Source organism: Neoarius graeffei, chromosome 3, assembly GCF_027579695.1.
Source record: "Neoarius graeffei isolate fNeoGra1 chromosome 3, fNeoGra1.pri, whole genome shotgun sequence".
Classification (NCBI taxonomy): Eukaryota; Metazoa; Chordata; class Actinopteri; order Siluriformes; family Ariidae; genus Neoarius; species Neoarius graeffei.
The window spans coordinates 72,573,197-72,597,159 of record NC_083571.1 but is presented as its reverse complement, the minus strand read 5'-3'; positions in this window follow the sequence as shown (position 1 = coordinate 72,597,159).

The following is a 23,963-nucleotide window of genomic DNA, read 5'->3' as shown; positions in this document are numbered from 1 at the left end:
TGCACGGTGTGACAGTGAGATGAAATGGGCTGTATGAGGAAATAACGCGCAACAGCACATTTGGGACCTGTTCATCTAAAATTGTTAATAACTGGGATGTAAAGCAATGTCCGGTTCTTCTTAGAATTAAGACATACACCACATCTATACCGTGTAAATTGCGAGATTTCACATGACATCAAAAAGCTGAATTGACATCGCAAACTATCGACACATTATAGGCCTAGCATAGACTGATAAAATCGACAAACAGGGTTATCATACTCCATATCTTTCGTAACCTACCAGCTGGTCTTGAGAACATATCTGTCAATTTGGCACATTTTGCTGCCACCTCCTTCCTTTTTTTAAGCTTTGCCCTTTCGGTTCCACCTGGCCTCTTTCTGCCCTCCATCACTGACGCGCGCTGTTTCGCGCCAATGTTGTTTAAGTTCCCCACAATACAGAGGCGGAGTCTTGGACCAAACCAACTGCAATAGAGGGGAGGGGAGAATTTCCTTATTTGGTAGTGCCTATTTAATCTGCTGCGATGCTGTCGGCGTCTGGGCTGCCATGTGAAAATGCAGAGTGCAGTTGAATTGATGATTAATGCAAGAATAAGATCAGTGACCAAAATTAGTGAAAATTATTTTCCCCATGCTCCAAGCAGGCCACCATTGATGGTTTGGGCCGGGGATGGTCCCGGCTAAATATAGGGCCACCCCGGCATTGTACACAGTTGTGTGCCTTTCACCACAGGTAGACTGTAGTCAAGCTTTCCAGGCATCTCAGTGTAATCAAAGCATATAGGAGGCACCTGAGCTCAATTTGGAGTGCCTTTAGCCAAAGGTTTGAATATTTATCTAAATGACAGATTTTAGTTTTTGAATTTTAATAAATTTTCAAGCATTTCAATTTTTTTTTCTACTTTGTCATGGGTTATTGTGTGTAAATTAATGGCAAAAAGTCAGTATAATGCAAATTAAATCTACAGTACAACACCATGCAAAAACTGAAGGGATTTGAATACTGTGGCAGCGGGGGTGTGGTTGAGCACCGGCAGTGAGGAGTCAGGTTGAACCAGCAGGCACCATGTGATGAGGTACACCTGTGTCTAATTACTGGCTATCTATTAATGTGTGTCTCTATGGGTCTTTCAGACAACCATTAATGAGAGTGAGCTGTGTTCTGCAATTTGTGCATGTACATGTGTGTTGGTCACTGAGAAGTGAACATTAAAATTAAACTGCACTTTGAATTGTTGTGCATGTTCCCAGTCCCTTGTTGTCCCACCTCAAGGAATTATTACACTGGTGCTGAAACCCAAGAATTGAGGAACATATGCTGTCATGGAGTCCAAACCAGTCAGGGAGCTCCTCCAGACACTCACCGTCAACCTCCAACACCACCACCAAGAGCTTCTTGCATTGTCCATTGAGCAGGGACAGTGCTTCTAGGCCAGGGGCGTCACTAGGAATTAAGCTTTACTGGGGCACTGCCCCCCCCGACACACACACAAAGAAGAGGTGATAGAAGTTTGAAACACACTCTGTCCTACAACTTACAGTAGATAAATTATCTGCCAAAGAAACTAGTTTGTTACGAAAGTCTCAACATTTTCTTACTGGGGCACAGCTGATTTTTACTGGGGCGTGTGCCCCGGTAAAAAAAGGCCTAGTGACGCCCCTGTTCTAGGCCCTGTGCAAGGCCCAGGTGAAGAACCAACAGGTGGTTCAGAGCTTGGTCCAGTCAGTGGATACTCCAATGGTCGCGTCTGTGCCCAGTGTTCCTGTTCAGCTGATCAAGATGGGGCCGCAGGACGACCCAGAAGCCTTTTCAAGCAGTTTGAGCACGTCACAGAGGCGAGCTTGTGGCCAACTAGGGCTGTCCCAAACGATTATTTTTAAAACGATTAATCTAGGGATTATTTTTTTTGATTATTCAACAAATCTAACAATTTTATTAATCTAAATATATTAATTAGTGATTATTTTCCCATTACTGGATGAATAAAACAACATACCTAAAATAAACATCGAACCGTCAATATTTATTAAAATATCTTTTAAAGAAGAATTGCACTACAGAGCATTTTTTCTGAAAATAAAAATCTCTCCAAAATCAAACAAGAGCTTGTTCAATTAATTCAAGTACAATAAATTCAGTAGTAGTAGTAGTGCAAATACAAGCTGAAGCCAGATATCAATCCAACAACAAAATAAAAATTCAAAAATAAATAAATTCAAATCATTTTCAGGAGGAATACAAAATAAAACCATCATATAGTAAACAGAGCAAGTGCAAAAAGAGTAACGTATTATCTTTTAACAGTAACAGGTAAACTAGTGCATTGAATCTGAATCAACTTTAACACCAAAGCCCATACACAAAATCTCTATCCCCCTCTCCTTTTTCTCACCCCATCATCTCTCTTCTTTTTCCCCCTCATCTTACAGTAACAAAAATCTTTCCAAAATAAAAGCAAGAGCTTTTTCAATCAGTTCAGGTAAAACACATTTAGAAGTAGGGCAAATGTACTCTGAAGCCAGATAGGTGAATCCAACAACAAAATGAATGAAAAATTCAAGTCACTTTCAGGAGGAATACAAAAATATAATCTTATAGTAAATAGAGAAAGTGCATCTTACAGTAAAAAACAGTGCAATTTGAGCTACAGTTAACATCACATATCAAACTAGTGCAAAGTAAGATACTCCCAGTATTTCTCCCAGTCTGCTTTTCTCTCTCCCTTAGGCTGTGTCTCCAATCAATTTGTGTGTATCGAAGAGACAGTTAGGCATTACAATGGAAGAATGCCTAACAGCATTAGATGACGCTTAACTTTAACATTAGTTAGTAGTGGTGCAGAAATTACTTTTAACGTGAGGCGACGAAAATAAACATTTAAAACAAAATAATTATCTGACTAGTGTAACGTTACTACTAGAAACACATTGCGCATGTTGACAATCCAACAAGCTTGAATGGGAAAGGGACAAAAAAGTGAACAGAACTTAGTGTTTTGCTGCTGTCCTGACTCACAGCCCCAGGGTGTTTCCTCTTCATGTGTTTGTGCATCACCATCGTGCTAGTGTGGTACGCTAACTGCACTTTGCAGAGTCTGCAGAGTACGACATTGTTGGCGCGAGTGAAAAATTCCCATACTTTAGAGGACCACATGCAGGCTTTTTTTTTTGCAGCGTGTTGTTCTGGCGGATCCATGTTTGTGCTATTACGTGTCGATGCAAATTATTCACGTTGACGAATTTATATAATTGATTACGTCGACCATATACACACATTGTCCCAGCCCTATGCCCAACCTCACAGTGGGCAGTTCGCCTATTGCCACTCCTGTCAGGGGAAGCACAGCTCATGGCTTGGCAGCTCCCAGCCACCAGCATGCTGGAGTACCCAGACCTGAAGCAGGATATACTGCACCGGGTTGGCCATTGCCCTGTAGAACATCGCCAGCAGTTCCGTGTGCTGACGGTTGCTCCCGGCAGGCGAGTGCAATGTGGAGGACACCATTGATCATGTGACACTGGAGCAGTTCGTCACCCAACTGCAGAGTGAGACCTCAAAGTGGATCCAGTGGCACCACTCTGTGTTACTGGAGGAGGTGGTCCAGCTGGCAGAGGACCACCTGACAGCAGTTCCTGGAGCAGGCACTCCTGCAGCTTCTCTTCCTCTCTCTCTCGCTCTCTCCCTCTCCTTGCCCCTCCCCTACTCCAGCCCCACAGAGACAGTGGCCAATTCCCCTGATACCTGCACTTGTGTCCCTCCTCATGTCTCCTTACCCCGTTCTCCTTCCGTGTCTGTGCTGCTGCTAACCCCCCTCCACAGGCGAACCTGTCCGTGCCTGCCAAAATCAGGAGAAAATCCAGGCAGGTCTGCCAGTGCAGCAGGAAGGCTAGCATTTCCTGGAATCAGCACTTCCGCAAAGGGGCAGGGATTCTGATTCGCATTCATGACACGCTGTGGGCTTCCCTCGATCGAGCAGGAATGTACCGGGTCTGTGAGTGTTAAAGGGAGTACCCATCAGGCTTTGGTAGATTCTGGTTGTAATCAGACCTCCATGCATCAAAGCCTGATTCAATGTGGGGCTTTGGGAAATGCACAATTGGTGAAGGTGAGGTGTGTGTATGTACACAGGGATGTCCACAAATATCTGCTAATGTCCATCTCTATTCATTTCCAGGGTGAAAAACAGTGTGGAGACAGCAGGTAGCCCATACCCCACTCATCCACTTGTCCTGGGGGATGGATTGGCTGGGGTTTAAAACATGAAGCACACAATTAGTAGTGGATGGGTTCTGCATTAGCATGTCACAGGAGAATTGCTGGGTATCATGTGATGTCACATCCACCTCATTAGTTATTCAGAATCTTAGCTGGTGGTCTACCAGAGCTACATGGGGATGGGGTATTGTGGCAAGAAAACAATCTTGGCTTGCACTTTGTGGCTGCAGTAGAGAATCGACGAGACTCCGTATAACAAATTGCTTTGATTAAGCTCTTTGCTGGTGTTTCTGCATTCATGTGTAGGACCTGCTTCAACTTAGAAGCTGTTATCCTACCAATCCTCTGTCTGAACCAAATTCTCAAGCCTGCCTGTTTCCTTGTTTCACCCTCAACTGCTCTGATGTCAGCCAGTGACAGATCTGGTAATACATTGTCTTGGCACAGCTGTTCGAGGTCTTTGGGTGGTAGATTGAGGTGGTATTTGTTCGTAACCCAAACACAGGTTTTGACAGAGCAGCAGTGGCTGACTTGGGAATAAACCTGTGGTAGTAGTCCTCCTTCATTATCAGTGCTACACTCCTGGGACAGTTCCTGTTGATTGCTTCAAAGAACTCCTTGTAGGTATCTGTGCCAGGAAGAACATGTGGGATGGTGGTCTTTGGAGTGACTTTAGTGACAGGTGTTGATCCAGAGATGGCGTTGTCTAGCCTCTGCTTCTTGGCTCTGGCAGATTAGAAATCAATCTCTGCTACAGGTCCTACTGGTATCTACAAAAAATTGAGGAAAGTAAACATTTAGATTATACTCCATTGCTAGTGGTAATTAATTTTAGCTGATATCTGAAATTAGTCATATACTGACAGAACAAGAGCTCTATGATTGAACACTGTCTGCTTACTTCGTCGACATGAGACGGCATCAACCATTTACTTTTCTCCATGGTCCAGGTAACCGATTCTCACATCCTAACCCCAGTTTCCACGGTGTACAACACAGCCCCGGCATGTGAACAGGATTCAGCCAACCTGATGCAGAAGAACACAAAACACATCAGCCACCAAAGCAAGTGCATGTGATCAAAACAACCATGAATAATAAAGTCCATATGCATGAAGGTTGTGACAAAATTCTTGCCCAGCCATGCAGTTGCAATGTGCCATGATCACTTCTCCGTCCTGTTTTACCAAGAGCCAGGTCTTTAAAGGGGTTTCTGATGCTCTTTGTGAATGATTTACCTGGGAGATAAGAGCAAACACAAGTGAGAACCAAGGGAACTGTTGTTTGTTTACACTTCAACTTCAGCTCGAACCAATCCGAATACCCATGTGTGTTTGTTGGACATGCCAATCAAAATTTAATTAAATCCCTTTTGATTTCCACTTGATTTTTGGGAGTGGCTGTGGGGATTTGTGCACATTCAGACACAAGTGCAGTAGTCAGGTTGGGCGAGGAGGACCAGTGCACAGTCAGCATTCTAATACATCTCAAAGGTGTTCAGTACGTTACAGGTATTTGACAGATGCCTTGATTTAAAAGAACTAAAAGATGCAGCAGACAAAAAGCACCTTGTGTTTATTATTGTGGGAAATGCGCTCAGTAAGATATGTATTTATTATAAAAATACATGCATGTATTTATTATTTTTAAAACCCACCAGCCGACTGATCTGGCACATTTTAATTGTGTGACAGTAGTGATGTGAATAATGGCACGGCGGAGTAGTGTCCAAAAGTGTTTTTTTCATTTTACCACTGAGCTCACTATATAGTTCTCTATATAGAATTGCCTATGTAGAGAGTAGTGAACGAGTGAATGATTTCAGTCACAGGGCATGTCTTCATGGAGGTCTCTTTGTGCACAAGGACACTGCAATGCTGGAACAGGTTTGGGGCTCTTAGTTCCAGTGAAGGGGAATCTTACTTGCACATCAAACAAATAACGACGGTATTAACTACTGTGCGCTTCTTTGGCAAAAGTTAGAGGAAGACCTGCCTACGGCTGTGAAGGTCAAGTTTCCAGGTACTTTTGGTTGTATAAATGTATATCTTGTTCCTGATATCTTGTAACCTGGAAAGGGAAGGGTACATTCTTGTGGTCTTTCCTTTTTATTTCCTGTATCTTTCTCAATCCTACAAACACACATTCAAAATAGTTTCTCTCTTTCCTGAAGACACATGTACCATCTCTGTCTTTTTCAATCCCCACAGACACTATGCCATCGGCGTCGCCAGGGGTATTTTACTGGGGCACGTGCCCCAGTATAGATCTGTAGTGCCCCAGTAAAAAAAATCCAGTGACGAAACGCTCTGAATTTTAAACTTGGGAATAGCTGCAATTTAATTAATTCATAACGTGGGGTAGGCTAACCGATGCGCGAAGAAGACCATCTACAATGCTTTTACATTGGTAGTTTTGGCTGGCCTCGTGCACACTAAGCAATGTGAAAAAAGTGTGCGCGTGACATGAGTAACATCTTGGTTGCTATGGGGACCGCAGACTCCAGCAGCCCTCAGATGCAATGAAATTCAGAGCAGGGGAAACCATCTCTCCGTGTTTTTCAACTGTTTACAGGTTAGTAGACAGTAATTCCACTGTCATTTTTGTAACACACACACACACACACACAGTGGTGCTTTTAGAGGCTTTTGGATTGTGTTTAGAGATGTTCAATGCTGAAAATGCGTGTGCTTACAAAGATATGTTTGGTGATTTAAAAGGTATCAAGTGTGAATACTGTTGGCCATTAAGTACTCTTGGTTGAGTTTAAAAACTCGGCGGTATTGTATGTTAATATGTTCTTTTACAATATTACCAACAGTATAAGTATTACATTGCTATTATCACAAATGTTGCAAATATTCATACTGTTATTAAATGATTGACCTGGATTCAGTGTCCTCGTAATCATTTTGAGTTTTACAGCTCTAGTGACTAGTTTTAAGCAGGCCGTTTCTAAATATAAATATCAATATATAAATATATATTACATAAAATATAATATATATTACATAAAATGTAATATATATTATATAAAAAATATAAATATAGTGCAAAATTTTTAGCTCACGCGCTCGCATACATTTCCTGTGCCCCTTTTGTGCCCCAGTATGGTCTTGGGTCTAGTGACGCCCCTGCACTATGCCCAATCTCTCTCTGCCTTTTCCAACCCCTTCACACACTACCCCAAACTCTCTGTATTTTTCAAGATCCAGGTCTTTAAAGAGGTTTCTGATTATCTTTGTGAATGATTTATCTGAGAGATAAAAGCAAGCACAAGTGAGAATCAAGCGGACTGTTATTTGTTTACACTTCAGCTTGCAGCACGAAGTTGTAAAGACGCAAATGAAAATCTTAAAAAAAAAAAAAAAGACTTACACAGGCAAAAACAATGTAGGATTCATTCGGCAGTGACTTGATACCAAGGTCCTTTACCCAGCCACATACAAAAAGGTTGTAAGCCTCCATACTCTTCCCCACTTTTTTTTTGCGGTGTAGAAGGATGTCTGCAACACCAGATACCGTAGTTGGAGATGTTGGGGAACTTGACTGAAGGGTAGTGAACGATATCGTGTGACAAATCCTTCTTTCCCAGACTGTAGGGGTCTATTCCATTGCACATAGTAATCTTCTGAATATATCTAAAGCGAGCAGTGGCTTAAAGATTACAAGCATACTCTGATAAGTTATTGCTAGTTGTTTGCATCACAGCAGTCATTCTGGTCTGGCTGACCACCGGTAAAACCACTAAGAAAAGTCACGTGACTGAAACCCAGCAAGTCCGTGGCAACATTGGCTGGGGAGGCGGTCCCAAGGCCATCCACGTCATGACATGGAGAGTGGGGAGGGCCTCTCCTCTCTCTCTGAGAAATCTGCTGGAGCGGGCGTGGGACGAGACTCTGAGGCATGCTTTTGACCAAGTGAAAGCAGTGGTGTAGTCTACGTGATACGCAGGTATATGCCGTATGCCCACTGGAAAAGCTCAGCGATTTCCGTATACTCACTGAAGAGCTCAGTGATTTGCGTATGCGCATACGCCTACTAAAATATATATTCGTTATTTGAACTGGCCAAACCAACGTCAACATTGTCAGATGAATGTTCCACAGTTCCATTCCTAGATGCCTGTGTCCACCAAACACGCTTTAGCGCCTATTCAATTCAAATCCTATGGGCTTCATTGATTAGACGCTGACAGAGCCCGACTCAGCACTCAAGGCGTTGCGAGTTGATCCAAGAGCAGAGAATTGACCCTTCCGGGAGCTCCGCCCCCCATAGCAACTGTTGCTATGTCAGACCCCTTCTCAGTAAACGTCATTCATACAGAAGAGGAAATTGCGCGCGCAGCCTGGACCCAAAAAAGTTTATCCAAGTTAGAGTAGGAGGAGCTTTGTCAGGGCGATATCCAGTGGAGAATGGGACTCCCCAAGGGAGTGTGATTAGCCCAATTTTATTCTCTATAATGATAAATGAAGTTTTCAGACAGGTTGATGATGGTATTGGTCGCTCACTATTTGCGGATGATGGGGCACTATGGAAGCGGGGGCGGAATATCAAGTATATTGTATCAAAAATGCAGGAGGCCATTCATTTAGTGGAGAAGTGGTCATACGCATGGGGCTTTAAGTTCTCGATTGAAAAAACTAAAGTTTTGCTCTTCACAAAGAAGAGGAACACTGAGATACTACTAAGAATGTATGATCAAGTAATAGAGCAAGTTAAAGAGTTTAAGTTTTTAGGTATGTGGATGGACTCTAGGTTAACATGGAACACTCATATATTGCATGTGGTTACAAAATGTAAGGGAATCCTAAATGTGATGAGGTGTCTATTGGGGGTGGACTGGGGAGCCAGCAGGTCGGCCCTGAAAAAGATTTATATAGTACTAATTAGATCTGTACTGGACTATGGATGTGTGGCGTATGATTCAGCGGCAATAACGAGCCTAAAGAAGTTGGATGTGATCCAGGCGCAAGCCCTGAGACTGTGCTGTGGGGCGTTTAGGACGTCCCCAGTAGCAGCACTTCAGGTGGAAGTGGGAGAAATGCCCCTAGAGTTGCGGCGGAGGCAACTGATGATGCACTATTGGGTGAACCTCAGAGGGCACTCAGTTTCTCTCCACCCCACAGTTGGTACCCTGCAGCCGTGTTGGGAGAGTGAGAGGGCAAAGCAAGAGTGTTTTGCATGGAGAAGCGGTAGCATAGCAGAAACGATGCTCTTCACCCAGAAGCAGTTCTCCCCCAGTGTGGCATTATCTGTTACCCCTCCATGGCTGTTTCCAACGATTTCAGTGGACTTCAGTATCCTAGATAAAGTAAGGTCAAGCAAGCCACCTGCAGATGTAAAGCAGGTCGTGGATGAAAGAATAAGAATATTTTATGGCTCTTGTGTACCAGTGTACACCGATGGTTCAAAAGATCCCAAGTTGGGTAGCACAGGATTTGCATTTGTTATCCCATCTCTGCATATCTCAGTACAACAGAAGACATCAAATAATTTGGCTGTGTTTACAGTGGAATTATTGGCAATTCTAGCAGCTCTCCAGTGGCTGGAAAGTGTCCAAGTGATGGAGGTGATAATATGCTCTGACTCAAGCTCCTCACTGAAGGCAATTGAATCTTTCAGGTCTACTAGCAGACAGGATTTAATAGTTGAGATTTTTGAAACCCTGTACAGGCTTCATAAAAGAAACTCAAAGGTCTCATTTATGTGGGTTCCAGCACATAGGGGTATAGGAGGTAATAAAGAAGCTGACCAGCTGGCTAAGCAGGCAGTGGTATCTGACAGCCCTATAATGAATGTAGCTTTAAGTAGATCCGAAAGTAAATCAATCATTAAAGAGTACTTCATTAAAGAGTGGCAGGGATACTGGGAAAGGGCAGTTAAGGGGAGGCATTTGTTTACCTTGCAGGAAACAGTGGGATTAAGGGGACGGGTAGCGTTGGGAGGCACAAAGGAGGAGAGAATCATCACCCGGCTTAGAATAGGTCACACCCAGTTAAATAAATCACTCCATCTCATTGGAAAACACCCATCAGGCCTCTGTGCGCAGTGCAATGAGCAGGAGTCAGTTGAGCATGTCTTAATTCACTGTAGCAGGTATGCATTGCAAAGGAGACACATAATTCATGAACTCAGGATTCAGCGAAAGGAACTTAGTCTTAAGAACATCCTCACAGGTATCAGACAGAAAACACTTTTAATTTTTCTTAAAGAATCAGGATTATTGAACAGAATCTGAATAAGCATCACTCTACACATCACACATGTAACTCATTAGTATTAAGGGGAAAGTGAAACTCTGGCTCAGAAGCAGTAGACAGTAGGGGGCGAAAATGCGCCTAAAAAGTTGTGCGCCACCCGCCCATTAAACAACGAAGAAGAAGAAGAAGACCCAAAAAAGACTCCGCAACGGTAGAGACGAGAAGAAAGATTTGGAAGAAATGCCTAGTTGTTGTGTTTTCGGGTGTCAGAATCGTAGCAGTGATAGGGTTAAAATGTTCAGAATTCCAGCAGGATCTCCCATTCCAAAAAAATCACCGACGTCTATGGCTACAAGCCATCAAACGTGTAGACTGGGATGAAAGCACCATCAAAAATGCGCGGGTTTGCAGCGCCCACTTCATCACAGGTAAGATCAGGCTATTTATTAAATCTTTTTTATTCTTTCTAGTCTTCGTTTATTGATGTAGCAAAATACTTTGGTAACATTTGTCTGATTAGCTGGGTCATAGTTACACAATGTAATGAATATTGTTAGCATGTTAACTTAGCTTTGCATGCAATTTTGTTTGTAGGAGAGCTCTCGCTTGACTCAAGCAGTCCAGATTTTGTGCCATCATTATTTGTGTATGCCGAAAATCACAATTTTAAAGCAGGGATGGAAAGGTAAAATTGTGTGCCCTCACTCTAAATGCCAACTTACGTTGACTGCTCTAACCTAGCTCCTGCCCCGTTCAGTTTCATTTCTGCTCTCTGCCTCTCGCTTTTTACGCAGCTCTGATTTCTCTTAGCTGCACTCTTTACACTATCATTGTGGATATGTTGGATGATGTAGGCACGAAGTTTTTCGTGGGTGTACACTGAAGTTTGGTCAATAAGGTACGAGTATATATCTGGCCATTGTATACCAGGGAACTTACTAACATCGTCCATCCACTTTTTAATTAAATGTGGATCCGGTAGGCGATGTCCACTTGTTAGAGTTAACTTATTTATGTAGCATTCTCGATCTTGTAACGACAATTGTTTTGCCTAATCTGACAGCTCATAATGCCGGTCTATGGGCAGCACCATTGTTTCTGAGTCCAGGCTGCGCGCGCATCCTAGCAACGGTCGGTTTGTTTACAAACATGCGAAGGGGTCTAGCATACAGGTCGTATAAAGCTACGTAGTTTGATGCCTGTTGCCTTTGACTTGTTGCTAAGCAACAGTGCTTATTCAGTCATGACAGACCACACGGCATTATCTAGCATTCAATCAAGTTTGCGAAATCATGAAACGAAAACAAACGACACTATTTCAGTGTTTTCAGAAGTGTCCTCAGCCATCACTCTGCAACACAACCAAGGAGGCAATGCAGACCTCAAATGCCAGAATATAAAAACACCTGGAAAGTCCTGTAGACCTTTTTTGCAGGGCTTGTGGACTAACACACTGAAGGACATTGCGTATTTGTTAATTAAATTAATTTTTTCTTCTTTGAAGCAAACATTTGTTTTAGCACATCTAGGATGTTTTCTTGTTCATTTAAGCTGATGTGCTGAATAGATGAGAAATAAGAAATGCATTTAATATGTTAAAATATATTATTGTGTGATATGTGTTTAATTTACGTCAATATGTCAGATTTTCTTGATACATGAAAAATAAAAAAAAAACAATGATGGAAAAGCCCACTTATCTTAAGTTGAACGGTGAATCAAAATTTTATAAATTTTGTACATTTAAACCACATTTGTTTTGTATACAGTAGATCTGTACACAAAACCAGTTTCAAGATGCATATTACTATGCATTAGGCAGTGATGGTGCTCATGAGGTGTTGCTTTCAGGTTATCGGACAGTTACAAGATGGGTGAGTACAAGTATAACAGTATAGCCACAACACACACGTGTGTGTGTGTGTGTGTGTGTGTGTGTGTGTGTGTGTGTATATAAATGTTTTTCCCTGGGGGGGGGGGGGTGGCAAGCACTGAGTATACCCACTGCAAAAAAGTAGACTACACCACTGAGTGAAAGTAACTGATGGTCACAACGTCCAGCCTAATGCTGCACTTTCCTTTCTGTATTTTTGTATTATTAAGGATTGGCTATATCGAGTGACACTCAGACTAAAAAAAATAAAAAGAGTTGTTGGTCCCAAAGAGCTGTAAGGAACTTTTATTCCATGCAGCTTATAATCCTACAGTTGGGAACTTGGGTCAGGACAAAACAGTAAATCGTCTCATGGCTCGTTTCTGTTGGCCAGGGATTTGCACCGATGTCTGCAGGTGGTGTGCAGCTTGTTGCAAATGCCAGCTGGTAAACCCAGGAGCCACACCAAAAGTGCCATTGCGCCCATTACGATTAATTGAGATCCCCTTCAAAAGAATTAGCATGGATCTTGTCAGGCCATTAGATCAATCTGCACACAGGTATCACTTTGTGTTAGTCATAGTGGATTATGCAATGCGATACTCAGAAAGCAGTGCCTTTTCAGAATATCTCGGCACATAGTGTTGCAATCCCAAGATCACAATCTCAGTTTGAGCTTCACAGCAGCCACACCTGAAAACAGGTTATGCAAGAATGTGAAGAGGGGAAAGTCTTCTCAAAACATCAGTAGGGAAAGTACATTACTGCCTTTTATTAGATGTTTTAGAGTCATTCAATCCTAGCGTGATCTTCACCACAACTACACTGTCAAACTGATCCTGCAGGATAGGACATTATGGGATGGTTATAATACAGATTATCAGAGAATTGCAGCTCAGTGGTACAGTGGGTAGTATTGCCACCTCACAGCTTCAGAGTTCCTGGTTTGAATCTGAGCTTCAGTTACTCTCTATGATAGTTTCTTCCAGGTTCTCTGGATTCCTCTCACCTCCCAGTAAGATTCTGCTAGGTGGACTGGCTTGGGTGAAATGCACCCTAGGCATGAAAGTACTGTGTGTGTGTGCACTTGGCGCCCTGCGATGAACTGGCATCCCATCCAGGGTGTATTCCTACCTCACAGGAAGATTCATAGTGCTCTTTTGTGATTATTTGTATATTACAGATTTTGCACGCAACTGGATGTGCAAGCATTCTGAATATACAATCTATCAGACCTCATTAAAATTTTCATCTCTTCAATGTCATTATCCAAGAAAATATCCGAATCATTTTGTGCTGCAACTGCATCTCTCTCTCTCTCTCTCTCTCTCTCTCATGCTCTGCCAGTGACAAGTCCAGTCCCTTATAATATTCTGTCAAAGGCTTGCCTCTTAACTTGTACATGAGAGTGCCCATCATTTATTCTGTCTAACATGCCAACACTTCATCTCCCAGAGGGGTCTCTTACCCTCTATTCTACCTTCGGTCACTTCGACCAACAAGTCCCCGTGCTGTAATGTGTGAACTAACCAGGCTTTCTCTCTCCGACTGAAGGCACTTATAATCGAATGGTCTTCCCCAATGTGCCGCAGCACCTCTATCTGTCCAGATGTTCATCATTTGTCTCCTTTGCCATATCTCACAGCTCTCCAGTCTACGCACATCCTTTTTGCACATCGACCCCGATTCTGCCCTGTACAGTAGTGTGTGCCAGATCACAGATTAGGGTGGTATGGTGGTGCAGTGGTTAGCGCTTGTGCCTCACAGCAAGGAGGTTGATGAGAGCCATTCTGTGTGGAGTTTGCACATTCTCCCTGCGTCTGTGTGGGTTTCCCCCACAGTCCAAAGACATGCAGTTAGGTTAACTAGCTACTCTAAGTTACCCATAAGCGTAATGTGTTCTGTGGTCAGACATGAGCAGTATGGTGGCTGCCAGCGGCACCCTTGTATGCCTTCGACTCGGCCATGTTGAGCTGTGCCCTTTGTTATTCAGCTACAAGAAAGGATGATTAACCACTCCAATGTCAATATCACTGTTTTGACGATTCGTTTCTTCAAAGTAAGGCTGGAGATCTTAGACATCAATGCTTTTCTTTTAGAAAAGGCATTCTTTGATCTCTCTCTCACAGTAACCATCTTGCATTAGAATGCTTCTGAGTTAGTTAAACTGCATCACCTGTTTTAACTTCTTTCCCAACTGTGTCACCTGTTTTAACTTCTTTCCCTCAAGAAGGATCTCAAACTGTTCATCAGGCCCCTTACTAATCTTCAAGACCTTTGTTTTCTTTTGGTTTATTCTCATGCCATGTGAGGCTGAAAGATGGTGTTACTGAGCCAGCAGTGATTGGACGTGGAACCACTTCTGTTTAACATCTATGTAAAAGTTATTATAACCGGGTCAAGATATGACGTAATTTTGTAGTAAGTAGAGATGAGTTATGGGAACAGACCGAGACGAATGAAGCCGCAAAACCCGACCAAGACACTGCTGTTGGAATGGGGGCGATTCTAATCTAATATTCCTTGTAAGTCTACGTATTTGCCTAAAGAAATAGTGCAGTAGTGTGTTTTATGTATTTCATGATAACAGAAGCATAAATCAGAATTTTCTTTAGAAGGATGTGTATGGATTGCAAATGATTTACCAACATGTGATCAACTAGCTAGCAGAGTGTGCATGCAGTCAGAGTAAAGCTCACTTGTAGTTTTTGTTTATATGCATACTGGCTATTAACTTGTCATACCCACACTCTGTTTGACATGTATTTGTCATTGTACTAGCATTTCTTTATTTTTTTTCTAGACAATAGTATTGAGGTGTAGAGAACGTGCATGCCGTGCAATAGCATGTGAAGTAAGTATCACTCTCAGTGGTGAACATGAGATTACAACTATAGACAAGGGAAAGGTGGGATTGTATGTGGTGTATTAATATGGTCTCTGTGATTTGTTTGCTATTTCAGAATCACCACTACCATTTTGCATGTATACTTTAAACTCACACAGTATTTTTTGTTTTCTTAACTGCTGCTTGGCAGGGAACTTGTGACAGTATAGATTGTGTGTGTTTTTTTTTTTTTTGTCTTTTCGATGTTAACCTCCTGCACTTGTTTTGGATGGTGCTCTGATTTTCATTTTGTATTAGCATTGTTATTGGTAAAGTAGACACATATGGTGAGATTTGTTTTTGGTACTACATATTGAACAAGAATAGAGGTAAACTTTCAGTTTGTCCTAAGACTACTCTAAGAAGCAGAGAGCACCACTGTATAATCTTTTCAGTTCATTAATTTTTGTATCATAAATCTAAAAAGCCTTGTATAAAATCTGATAAAAACCCAAAATTCTATTTGTTGGTTTGTTTTATTCCCCGCCCACAATCTTGGTACCAAGGAGAGGGGTATTGAGGTATTTCACCCACGTGACCAAGTCACGTGATGCAGCCATTTTGGACAGCACGCTTAAGTCCTTCAGTGCAAGGCGGTATGAGATGGTGGAGACCTTTGCACATTTTAACAAGAAAGTAAGCTGTGATTTCGTGTTAAATCGGATCTGTCTTTTATCACAAACACTGTACCCAGCCTTGGTATGGAGCCCTGTTTATTTATTTCTGTGTCCTGTTTCTTTCTAGCCTCTGTTATTGCATTTTATGTCTGATGTCTGCTACATGCAACCCTAGACAAATTAACACTGCCTTGTTTCACTGCTCAGATGGGTTAACAAACACTGACCCATTTACTTTTTGCTATATATTTTATCAAAATTGTGTTAACTGATAAACTAACCCGAAACGAAATGATCACTGCAAAGTCTGGAGTACTCTGTTGGCTCCCAATCCTGTCTCTTCACAGCTGCAATCCATTTGGCCCTCTTGTCTGGGTCAGTAGGAAACCGGTAGTGATGTGTCGGTCGCGAACGATCCGGTTCAAAGAGCTGGCTCTTTGAAGTGAACGACGGGAGCCGGCTCTTCAGTGGGAGCCGAGTTGGGGAGCCGAATTAGTTTTTTGTCCTTAGGTGCCTCAGAGAGAGAGAGACTTTCACAAAAAAGTTGCTGTCCAATTGCGTCTTTGTGTTGTCTATTACCATTCAAAGGAAAAAAAGTAGCATGGTGTACATCTACTTTTTTTGGTTGGGGGGGGGGGTTGATGTCATTCACAGCTGCAAAAATACAAAAATTGGTGTAATGCTTAAAGCTGTGGAGCGCAGGGGAGAGGAGTCTGTGAGGCACCTGAGGAGGGGAAAATCAGCTGTGTATTTTATATTGGTAATATAACAGTTTTGCATTGTTTGTGAGAAAATAATTTATTAATTGGTAAGTTTTATTTCTATAGCTAGAACATTGTTACACTGCTATATTTTACAAAGCTTTACAATGGCTACAAAAACTAAAAAATAAAATGGAAAACATCCTATTGATAAAACATAAATAATAATGTAATTAATTAACTAGTTAATTGCAGCAATTAAATAAAAAATAAAACCTCAGGAGCCGTTTGGGAGCCGAAAGAGCCGAAATTCCCATCACTAGAAACCGGTAAAAGGAGCGTCCTGCACACTGTCCCTGTCTGTTGTGGCAGCCCACAGCACAACAAGCAAACACCATGGTTATTTATAGAGTGCTTACTGACAAATTAATCTATTCTAGGTGTCTGTAACACGTTTTTTTTCAAGCTGGTTCTCTGTCTGCAGCGTTAGTATGTAGCTTGACATTCAAAATGGCGGACACCGGGGCGTCACGTGACCCTGTGACGTCAGGTGAAATACCTCAATATTCTGATAGTGAGGCTAAAGTAGTGTAGAGTTTTGTGGCAATAAACGGTAGTGGTGATTCAAAGCAGCAGTGACGGGTTGGATGGACCGATCCTGGAGTGGTGCAGAGGAAGTGCCAATGGAGTGCCGTGGACTTCAGACGGACCGAGAGGGATTTCAGTGTCAGTACTGCAACTCCGGGGATTTTATCAGGCCAGCTCATCACTGTGGACTGCTCCAGATCTTTATCCTTTAAAGGACATTGCATGGACTGTGTATAATGGACTCAGAGGAAGAGTTAGCACAGAATGCATCTGGTGAAACTGATGTTTTCAAACAACTTTCTGAACTGAATAAGAAACATCAGCAAGCAATGGCATCTCTTGCCATAATAATGAGCAGCAGGTTCTTAGGGATCAGTTTATTGAAGGGCTTCGGGATCCAGTGCTTAAGACAGAACTAAGGAAGTTTGCTAGAGAGAAGCCAGGTTCCACCATGATAGAGGTACAGGAAGAAGCAGCTCTGTGGTCAGTAGAGGTCGTCACAGGCCATTCAAAAATTGCTAAGAGAAGTAATGGATCTGAAAGTGGGGATAAAGAGGCTCGTTGTACTGTAGTCCAAGCCACTGAACAGCAATCAGTGTCTTTAGAGGATCTCCTCAAAGTAGTAGCAGAGCAAGGAAAACCGATTAGTGAGTTAACTGCTGCAGTAAAGACCCTTACCACTCAAAGTGAGTGCTAGCAATCAAACCAGCACTAAACCAAGGGCTCAGTTGAAGTTCACTGAGGCCAAGTTTACATTAGACCGTATCTGTCTCATTTTCTTCGCGGATGCACTGTCCGTTTACATTAAAACGCCTGGAAACGCTGGGAAACGGGAATCCGCCAGGGTCCACGTATTCAATCCAGATCGTGTCTGGTCCAGTGCTGTGTAAACATTGAGAATATGCGGATACGCTGTGCTGAGCTCTAGCTGGCGTCGTCATTGGACAACGTCACTGTGACCTCCACCTTCCTGATTCGCTGGCGTTGGTCATGTGACGCGACTGCTGAAAAACGGCGCGGACTTCTGCCTTGTATCACCTTTCATTAAAGAGTATAAAAGTATGAAAATACTGCAAATACTGATGCAAATACTGCCCATTGTGTAGTTATGATTGTCTTTAGGCTTGCCATCCTTCCACTTGCAAGTGGTAAGTGATATGCACTGGGATCACACACACAGCGGCTCAGTTCCGAATCACTGCTCGTGCACTTCACTCACACGCTCTGTGAGCTGCGCAGGGCCGGAGTGCACACCCTCCAGAGGGCACTCGCTGTTCAGGGCGGAGTGATTTGGAGTGCAGGATGCCTGCGGAGCCGAGCGTATCCGTGTATTGGCGTTGCTGTGTGCACGCTAATCGTTTTAAAAACGTTAATCTGATGATCCGCTGATATGGTCTAATGTAAACCCCACCTGAGGATGGCAAACCTGCTTGTTTGAAATTTCAAGGAGAGGGCCACATAGCTAAGAACTGCCCAAAGAAATGGAATGTACATGGCCAGCACGCAACCAGTGATCAGGGAAGCCTGGTTGCTGCAAGTCTGGCGATTAGGGGGGACAAGTTCAACTCCTCTCCAGCCAACCTCTCCCATGATCAGTTACTTGCTTGGGTGGTGGGAACATGCCTTGTTGTGGAAATGAAGATTGGTGGTGTCTCTGCCCATTGTTTATTGGACACTGGCAGTCAAGTAAGCACAATAACAGAACAGTTTTTTTTTTTCCAGCATCTATGTGGTGAAGAGGAGGATATGCTATCTACTTCCAGTTGGCTAAAACTGACTGCTGCTAATGGATTGGAGATTCCATATTTGGGCTATCTTGAGTTAGAAGTGGAAACCATGGGCTTAAAAATCCCTGACTGTGGGTTTTTGGTTGTTAGAGACCCACAATGTGTTGAGACGTCAGTACCTGGTATTATTGCCATGAATATCATTGGTTAGTGTTATCAGCTTGTCCATGCGGAGTTTGATACTAGTCTAGAAGGGAAATTAGATTCAGATTGGAGAAGTGCTTTTCAATGGGTACAGAAGTGTGCTGTCAGGAGGCGAACAATGGCAAGATTGGCTGGTAGAGGCAAGGTAAATATTCCGTCAACTTCAGTGGTTAGTCATGGCTAGAGGACTCTCACAGAAGTTGGAAGGGGGATGCCAGAGCCTATGAACTTGTCTTTACGGGGAGGTCTAGTGGTTCTTCCCACACTTGTTGATTCTGGTAGCAGTACAATGCCTGTGCGAATTGTGAATCTCTCGCAGGAAGATGTGTGGCTGCATCCTAGGACTCATCTTGGTATCTTATCTCCAGTTGAGTGTCTTAGTGATGAGCCACATGTCAGTGAATTTTCACTGTATCGCTGTAGGTACTGAACAAGTCTCTGTTGATCCAACAAATTCTCCTCATACCAGTATGCAGACTGTACTTGATAATTTAGATCTAGGAGGCACTACAGAGCAAGAAGCGAGGTTAAAAGCCTTGTTGAGTAAATATACAAAGGTTTTTGCTGTTGATGATGAGGACCTAGGCTACACTGACAGTCAAGCATGAAATCAACTTGGTGGATGATGTACCAGTGAATTTACCTCATCATCATATTCCACCTAACCAGTACAGTGAGGTGAAAGAACATCTCAAAGTTATTAAAGAAAGGGGTAATTCAAGACAGCTCAATTTCTTATGCATCTCCAGTGGTGGTTGTAAGAAAAGTTGATGGCACTATACGCCTTTGTATTGATTATCACAAATTAAATCAGAAGACAAGAAGGGATGCTTTTCCATTGCTTCGAATTGATGAGAGCTTCGATGCTCTTCAAGGTGCAGTATTTTTCTCAATGATAGATCTAGCAAGTGGCTATCACCAGGTGGTGGCAGAAGAACATGACTAAGACTGCTTTCACAACACCTTTTGGTCTTTACGAGTATTTGTGCATGCCCATGGGTGTCTGCAATGGACCAGCCACATTCCAAAGACTAATGCAAACTACTATGAATGACTTGACTTTTCAAATAATGCTTGTGTACTTAGATGATATTCTGATTTTTTCTAAGAAATTTGCAGAACATCTTGAGAGACTTGATACAGTGGCATGCAAAAGTTTGGGCACCCTTACTGAAAATGTCTGTTACTGTGAATAGTTAAGTGAGCAGAAGATGAACTGATCACCAAAAGGCATAAAGATAAAGATGACATTTCTTTTCAGCGTTTTCTGCAAGATTTGTGTATTTTTGTTTTGTACAATTGGAGAGTGAAAAAAAGGAACACCATGTGAAAGTTTGGGTACCCAAACTTTTGAATTCTCAGGTAACTTTTACCAAGGTCCCAGACCTTAATTGGCTCACTGAGCTGTGGCTTGTTCAAATTCTTTGTTAGGAAATGTCAGATGATACAGATTTCAAAGCTGTATAAATTCTCTGACTCCTCAAACTTGTCCCTAAAATCAACAGCCATGGGCTCTTCTAAGCAACTCCCTCGCATTCTGAATAATAAAATAATTGATGCTCACAAAGCAGGAGAAGGCTACAAGAACGTAACAAAGTGTTTTCAAGTAGCTGTTTCCTCAGATTGTAATGTTATTAAGAAATGGAAGTTAACAGAAACAGTGGAGATCAAGGTGAGGTAGCACTTTTCCCTCCTCCTACTCAAGCGAGTAGGACGCTTCTTTGCTTTGCTCCTGCTTTCTTAATCTTTATTTCTATACTTTCTCATTGACTTTCCACTATTTTATTTTTTATTTTTATTTTTTTTACTTTTTATCTTTAAGTTTTATAAGTTTTTATAAGTTTTTTTTGTTTTGTTTTGTTTTTTCTTTTTTAAAATGCCAGGAAGCAAAAAATCCTGCAGAAAATGCATGGAATTAGAACAGAGGATTTCTATTCTGGAATCAAAGATTAATGCTCTGCCAAAGACGGACGAATTAAAAGCGATATCTCAGGAAAGGAGTACTGAAACAGTGGCTGAGAATGCAGAGATTACGCTCCGACAGACTGAAGACATTGCAGACCAAGTAGAAGAATTCATAACTCAACCTGTAAGTACTGAAAACTGGCAAATGATGGGTGCTAAGCCAAAAAACAAAAACAGGAGAGTAATTACTTCAACACCAGCTCGTTCTACAAATTACAATAGGATCTACAATCCTATGGAAAATCCACAGCCCATAAGGCTTCAAAACAAATTTGAATGCCTCAGAGATGTGGAAGAGGATTTGTCAAGCGGACATAGTTTGACATAGTAAAAAGAGATCACACCAAGATCGAAGAGCTGTGAGAAGAGGCAAAAAGCAGCTCGCAACACCACCTGATCCCACAACCCTTGTTCTTGGTGATTCCACTGTAAGACAATTAAAAGGTTATGGGATGATTATTTGTTGTCTTCCAAATGCATCCATCTCTGACACCAAAGACAGCATTTTGAAACTCATGTCTGAGCATAAAACTATTAAACGTATCGTTGTCCATGTGGGCGCAAATGATGTTTTCAGAGAACAGCTGTTTGTCCAAGATGATTTCAGAAAACTTTTTTCTGAGCTCTATAAGACTGGAATTCAATCTTTTATCAGTGGCCCACTCCCAGTGAGAGGAAGTTTTGCTTTTTCTCGACTCTTCAGTCTTAACACCTGGCTTGGAAAAACTTGTTCTGCATTTGGTATGAATTTCATAGACAATTTTAATCTTTTTTGGAACCGCAAAGAATTTTACAAGACAAAGCACTGAACTCAGCTGGATTGGAGCCAAAGTCTTAGCAGACCACTACAAACTTGCAATCTTTTCTCAGCCAGCACCGAGGAAAACAGTTGATAAGATGTCGCAGACTGACATAGTTACAAAGCCTAAACAATCATCTTTGCAAGTCGTCATCAAGGACACACACACATCTGACTTACAGGTCTCTCAACATTCAAAGACAGACGACTCCACTTCACCTAGGATGGATTTTCCAAATAGCATGAAAAAACTCCTCCCGATGGCTACACTCTCCTTTTCCAGCCCAAATCTATCAGGACGAGCAATGTATCCAGTACATCAAAATTGTGTTCGTCCAGGACTTTCAGCTGGCTACAAATCTTTTTCACCATCCAAAAGATACATGTCATCTCCAGTCCTTTCACCCTCAAACCAAATGGAACATTTAGAAAGTCTTGTTTGAGGTAGTCTGGGTCGCTGCAAATGGTAATGTTGAAAGAAAGCTGGGACCCGATGTTGACACTATTCCTGTGTTGATAAGAAACAGAAAACATAGAGCACATTTAACCCTGGGGGTGAACCAATCTAATCTCCTTCCTGTTTTAAAACAGCATCAGAGTGCACAACCAACTAGAATTTTTGTAAAGCTCGCACTTCTGAACATTAGATCACTTTTAAACAAGTCATTTTTAATTAATGATCTTATTTGTAAACACAATCTTGATTTTTTGCTTCTAACTGAAACCTGGCTGGATCAAGCAAATAGTGCTACCACCCTTATCGAAGCAGCTCCCCCAAATTTTAATTTTTTGAATGTTGCCCGACAAGGGAAAGGTGGAGGGATTGCAAATATATTCAAAGTCTCTTTTCAATGTAAACAATCCTCACTTGGTGATTTTATGTCCTTTGAACACTTATGTGCACTCGTTACATGCTCTCCTAACATTATTATTATTATTATTATTATTAACTATTTATAGGCCTCCGAGACATTCAGCCAAAGTCTTTCTTGAAGAGTTTGGTGAACTGTTATCAGTCATTTGCTTAGAGTTTGATTGTCTTATTATATCTGGGGATTTTAACTTGCATGTAGATAATACTGATAACATTTATGCCAAAGAACTACTTGCAATTATTGATAACTTTAACCTGGTACAACATGTACAGGGGCCGACCCACTCTCGTGGTCATACTCTTGACCTCGTCATCACAAAGGGTCTTACTGTTTCTTATACTGTTGTTGACCTGGCATTATCTGATCATTTCTGTGTTTTCTTTGAAGTTTCTATGTCTCCTCACATTCAGAATAGCTCAACGACTATAGCTAGGAGAGTCATAAACGACAACACGTGTTCTTTTTGAGCAAGCTCTCTCACAGAACTCAACCAAAATATCAGACTCTGTAGATGATTTACTGGAATTTTTTAATTTAAATATGACCCAAATTATGGATAATATTGCTCCATTCAAAATAAAAAGAGTCAATGATAAGCAGAAAGCACCATGGAAGCAGTACCCGGCTGTTAAACTGCTAAAGAGAGAATGTAGAAAGACTGAAAGAAAATGGCGCAAATCTAAACTTCACATCCATTATCAAATCCATAAAGAGATGCTTTGTAATTATAATTATGAAATTCGTAAAGCAAGACAGTCTTTCTTCTCCAACATCATCAGCAGGAATATGAACAATGCCCGTGTGCTATTTTCAACCGTAGAGAAGCTAACTAATCCCCCACCACAATTAGCACCTGAACTTCTCTCAGTTAATAAATGCAATGAGTTTGCATCTTTTTTCAAAGGTAAAATTGATAAAATAAGGCAGAATATTTCTCATAATATATCTCAGTTGCAAAAAATTGAAAAACTGCAGTCACCAATGACACAGATAGATAACTTTAACACAATGTCAGAATTTTGTTTAATTGACTATGAGACTCTTGAAAAAACTGTACAAAATCTCAGTTCTTCAACATCTGAACTGGACATTCTGCCCACCAACTTTTTTAAGTCTGTTCTTCATCTTATAATTACAGATGTGCTTCAAATTATAAATACATCCTTGGAGACTGGCGTTGTTCCTGTGTTCCTAAAAAAAGCTGTTGTAAAGCCCCTTCTTAAAAAAATAATCTGGATCCTTCAGTGTTAAATAACTACAGGCCAATATCAAATCTACCATTCATCGGGAAAATCCTGGAAAA